This window comes from Mustela nivalis (assembly GCF_964662115.1).
Source record: "Mustela nivalis genome assembly, chromosome: 7".
Classification (NCBI taxonomy): Eukaryota; Metazoa; Chordata; class Mammalia; order Carnivora; family Mustelidae; genus Mustela; species Mustela nivalis.
The window spans coordinates 15,430,610-15,436,609 of NC_139026.1; positions in this window are offsets into that span (position 1 = coordinate 15,430,610).

A 6,000-nucleotide genomic window follows, 5' to 3' on the forward strand; every position below is an offset into this window, starting at 1 on the left:
AGGCATATCTATATCTATTTACCCATTTTAATCCATTAGAGTCATCCATAGAGTGGTTAAGTGACCTATCCAGAGTCACAAAGCTAAGGCAGGGCTGGGATTTGAACCCAGTATGGTGTGGCCCTAGAGTCTGGGCTGAGACTCTGAAGTCTATTACCTCTGAAGAGCTAGAACAGTTAAGAGACATGGATCACGTGGAACCAAGCAGGTCCAGGCCCTTCTATTCCATATACGTTAACCATCCAAGGAGCTCAGGATCTACTGCTGGAATCCGCGCCTCCTTGTGACTGAGCAGAGGAAGAGAAGCAGCAGGCAGGAGGTTCACGCTCACTACTCTGCTGAGGACAGCAGGAGCTCCACTTCTGTGAGGAGCTCTGGCCTTTTCTAGGAAAATCACCATTAAAAGGAGATGCGGCAGAAAGCCTCACTGGGCTAACAGGCCCTTTGCAGTCAGGATTCCTTGGAAAACTTTCACATGACGTCAGTCCTTGGCTATCCCAACAGTGCCTGCACTTGAGATTCTTACCATGATCTCCGTAAATCACTCATAATTTATGCAAGGCTGTGTTGAATGGTTCGCGTTAAGCCGGACACCTAAAGCTGTGAGTCTAAGGAGATTTGAGTAAACTGGAGATATATCAAAAATGCCAGAGAAAGGACAAACATAAATGTATTTGGCTCTCATTTTCCCCAGTCGCCCTTGGTCCATGATTCCTGGTTTTCATTTGACTCGTAAAGTGTTTTCAAGGGAGAGCTAAGCAGGGAGCCATCAAAGTTGGCCCTGCTGTGAAAAAGCAAAATTCTCCCAAAATGAAGTAGAGAATCATGGGAAGGCAGAGGTAGCTGCCCAAAGTGCCTTCTTGCTTGCACTCCACACTCTCCTTCCCCTGCACCAAGAAAGTCACTCTGTTTCTTCTTTAGTCGGTGGTCATCAGGTATCACTAAGCTAGGAGTGAGTATTTATAACCAGACATGGACACAACTCTTCCTCTCTTGGGGAGGCGTTGGGTCAACCTAGCAGGGAGTTAAAGTGGATTTGGGTTTTCTTGTTGCTGTGGTTACACTCCCTGCTATGGGCCCAGATTCGCCCTTCGAGGCTGCTACCTGTGACTGGCCATGGCCCTGCACGGAGGGCTTCCTCAGGTCCCTGCTCTACCCTGGCTCCCAGCAAACCTGTACCCCTGTGTCCAGAAGGCCTTGGTGTCAGTCTGTTCTGGCCACCATAATAATACATGGGGGGGCTTAAATATCAGACACTGATTTTCTCACCATTTTGGCAACTGGAAGTTCAAGGTCAAGGTGCTGGCAGGTTAGGTGTCTGGAGAGACTGCTTCCTTGGCTTGAAGATGGCAACCTTTTCTCGGTGTTGTTATGTTGCCTTTCCTTGGTGAATGCACTGGAAAGACAGTGAGGGTAGGTGGGGGGGGGGGCGGGGAGAGAGAAAGAGAGCAAGAGTGCTCTGATGTCTCTTCTTACAAGGTCACCAACCAGTCCTATCAAATCAGAGAGAATTTGATGCCCTTATTATCTCACTTAACCTTAGTTACTTCTTTAAAGGTCCCAGCTCCAAACATAACCACACTCGGATTTAGGGCTTTGACATAGGAATTGGTGGGGGGGGGGGGCACAAGCATTCAGTCCATTAACATCCTGGGCCCTCCCAGTGCTGCTGCTTCTTCTGTATCAGGTTTCTTGTAGAAGCTGGGGTTTCTCTGCCACCCTTGCCCAGCCTCTGCTGTTCTCAGGTCTCACATGACTGGGTCTTGGGAGAGGGGCCTTTAAACATCCTTGTCCCTTCATTTTGTGGCAGCCAAACTCTGCCTTAGGTCTGTGGTTGATCTTGGGCAGGAAGAATTTCCTATCCTCTGTACTGAGCTGAAGAGAATCCCCCACAATTTATGTCCACCTGGAACCTCCACAAGGGACTTTATTGGGATACAGAGTATTTGCAGATAAAATCGGTTAAGATGGGGCTGCACTGGGTTCTGGTGGGTCCTAAAACCAATAACAAGTGTCTTTATAAGAGAAAAGAGAGGGAGATACAGAGACGGAGAAACACACACAGAGGGAAAAGAGTCCTGTGACTGAGGAGGCAGAGACTGGAGGGATGTATCTAAAAGCCAAGGAACTCCAAGGATTTCTGGCAACCACTCGGCTGACAGAGGCTTGGGTCCTATTTCTTCTCCCTGCCTGCAAAAGGAAGCAACCTTGCAGGCACTTCAATTTCAGACTTTGGGCTTCCAGAACTGTGGGAGAATACATTTCTGTTGCTGAAGCTGTCCTGATCATGGCACTTTGTTACCACAGCCCAAAAAGTCAAATACACTCTTCTCCAGTTGTAGCCAATTTCAGCTTGCTGTCAGTTCAGCATCCTGGACCTAAGGAGACTTCCAGTTTTCCCCCCAAGGGCAGAGAGTTTTGCTTCCACTCTGTCCCAGAGCAGTGGATTTATGTCTGGGCCCTATGGACTAGAGGTTTGTTGCTCTTCCCTTGGCAGCTTAAGTCTTTGCTTTCTGAGGAGAAGGATCTGGGAAAGAAACAAGGCTTTGTGTCTGTCCCCTCCTGCCACTTCTGGGCTCTCCAGCCTCTGTCCTCACTCGTGTTTCTCGTGAGCACACAGTGGAGTAGCGCTTGAGAGCAAGCCCCATCTCCCTCTGTGTCTGGGCTCCTTGCTTTCCTAAACTCTCATGCTAGCCACGCTGGCTTTTAGAAGTCATTAACATCTTAGCTGATTAAGTCCCATTCCTTTGAACAGCAGCTACCACTTTATCCCAAGTCCCACCAAATGTGAGGCGGTCATGTGTCCTGACTCCCTTCGGAAGGGTTTGCCTCTCATTGGAATGTAGTATACTACATTGGAATAACGTTGGAATCTCAGCTCTATGGTAGTCTCAAAAAAAAGTGATGATTATATAAGTTACTCAGCATTTTCTTCCCTGTCATGGTGGGATCAATATTCTCTTGGGGTTTTCATCATTCTATGTAGAAATGGAATTCCTTAACTAATATTTGTCCTAAATAAATTTTGTGCAAATTCTCAAGGGCCTAGATTTGGCTCTTGGCTCTAAAACTCACTAGCTCTGGGACCTTGGGCAAGTTTCCTAATTTTGCTGAGACTTGGTTTCCTCAAGGTTAAAATAAAAGCCTGACACAAGTCCCATTCAGTTCTCATAGCCATTATCTTAAAAGAAGGTTCTGGAGCAATCTCACAGACTGAACTATTCTTAGCTTTGCCTTCTTTTAATGTCAGATTTTCAGAGTACCTTGTCTTGATTGGACAAAACGTGGTTGTGTGTTTGTTTATTTGTTTTTTCCAAGACTGGTTGGGAAAATGGGTAGGTAAGAAGATTCTCCCTCTTCAGATTGCTGGCTTTGATGGGCTTCTAATCATAAGGAAGGTGTAGCCTTTGAAGCAGATGGACCATAAGGCTTGCATACTTTTTGAATTTACCATAGCAATTAAAGAACTTGTTTTAAACTTATTTTTATTGTATTTCTAGCACGTAAGAAAAGTTGTACTGGTGCCAGGTAAGGCAAAATCTGTCAAAAGGGAGTTTTTCATATTCTGTTACTCAGGCACTTGATGGAGCACCTGCAATGCCGGGACCCTGGTGTAAATACTGGAGACAAGGAGGCGGTTTCCCCAAGCAGTTGCCACAGCACCCCCCCCCCCCACTCTGGCTTGAACAGTTTTTTAATGGGATTCTATCTTGGGGACAGGTCAAACCCAGGCTCCTCCCTAAAATAAAGCAGCCCATGTGAGCTCAAGCTGTTTACAAAATGTCTGCAGCTTTTTGGCTTACCAGGATTTACTGTGGTCAGTGTTAGTTGGAAGAGAACAGTTCTTCTAAGAGTCCTTGTGAGGCTCCATGAGGGACTGCAGGAGGAAGACTCAAAAAATGAGAAAAATCATGGAAGAAGGTGTAACAGGACTTTTTTTTTTCCTACTAAAAGAAATTCATAAGTTGGGAAAATCATTTTATTTATGTGTTCATTTGTTTATCCAACACAGATTTACTATCTAGTTATTATGTGCCAGGTACTATGTTGGATGCTTGAGGCGCTACAACAAAGATAAGGGCTTTGCACCCATGAAGCTTGTAGCCTAGTTGGGAAGGGATTAATTAGATATTTACATAAAATAATATTTTACATTATATTTGGGGTAAATGCTTGTACTAAGAATTACAAGTCTAGAGGATTAGAAAAAGTCTTGCCTGATGAAGTAACACTTTGACTTAGATTTGAAGTACACTTAAACACTGAATAGATTTTCAGAGGGAAGAAGAGGATATTTCAATTAAAGAAAAGTATGTGCAAAGGCCCTGAGGGAGGAAGGCATTTGGAAAAACCAACCTATACAAGAAAAATGGCCTACATATACTGATGTTTGGAGAGTCCTCTCATGCACAAATTGGCTGTAAATATTAACAAGCCTATCGGAAGGTAAATCCTGCTCATGCATGCAGTGCTTTCAATCAGTATTATATTCTTCATTCTTTTGTTTCTTTTTTAAAAAAAGATTTTATTTATTTGAGAGACAGAGAGAAAGCAGTGAGAGAGAGAGAGAGAGAGAACATGAGCATGGGTAAGGGTTAAAGGGAGAGGGACAAGCAGACTCCCTGCTGAGCAGGGACCTCCCTGACTTCCAGGCAGAAGTTGACACCAGGACCCTGGGAACATGACCTGAGCTGAAGGCAGACGTTTTACTGACTGAGCCACCCAGGTGTCTCTATTCTTCATTCATTCTTTAATACAAACAGGAAAATAACGATATCCAGACCTTTAAGAAATTCCTTTAATATGAAATTCAGAAACACAAGAAAAATTCAAGAGGAACTTGGTAGAACAATCTCATTTTCAGGGAGCAGAAAGAAATTTTAAAATAAAACAACACTATACTAAAGCATTCAGAGAAATATAAGAAGTTTTTGCATCCATGACAAAAGGACTAGTTAGTATAAAAAATAACATATACAGAAATAAGATAGAGCTCTTGGAAATTAAAATTTATGATAGTTGGAATGAAAAATAGTAGAAGGGTTGGAAATTAAAATTGGGGATATCTTCTAGAATATATAGAGATAGAAAATAGGAAAGAAAAGATAAGGAACTCCTTCTATCAGACCCGGAGGTTCACTGGTCTACTGAAAGGAGGTCCAAAAAAGATACAACAGAGGAGAAGAAGATAAAAGAAATTATTAAGGAAACAACATGGAAAAATGTCTTGTGGGCATGTAGAAATTATCATAATACTCCTATTGAGAGGTGGAATCTATTTCTCTACCCCCTGAGTCTCAGTTGGGTTTGTAGTTTGCTTTAACCAATAGAAGTCCTGAGCCTAGGCCTTGAGAAGCTCTGTATTTCCATGTTTGCTCTTGGTTCCACTGCTAACTCCTGCTAACCATATGAGCAAGACAGGCTACACTGAGGGAGAATGAGATGCACAGAGAGGTGAATCCAGCTGAGTCCAGCCTATATCAGCTGAGCCTGACCAGATCATCAGAACTTCCTGGCAGAACCCAGACCAAATCACTATCAACAGCTAAATTTTTTGGTGATATCCATGCAACAAAAGTCGGCACAATGATTTTCTAGACTGTAGAGTTTTACCCAGGGCCTATCCCAAAAAGTGAATTAAAGACTCACACAAAGACACATCGTGGAGTTAGAGAGAAGGGGGTTGGGGTAAATTGGAAGGGGAGGTGAATCATGAGAGACTATGGACTCTGAAAAATAATCTGAGGGGTTTGAAGTGGCAAGGGGGTGGGAGGTCAGGGTACTAGGTGGTGGGTATTATAGAGGGCACGGATTGCATGGAGCACTGGGTATGGTGAAAAAATAATGATACTGTTATGCTGAAAATAAATAAATGAAAAAAAAAGAAAAAAAATCTTAAAAAAAAGACACATTGTTATGAAATTTCAGATCATTATGAGATAGGGAGAAAACTCCTAAAGGAAAAACAGATCACATTAAAAAGGAACAGAAATGAGAATG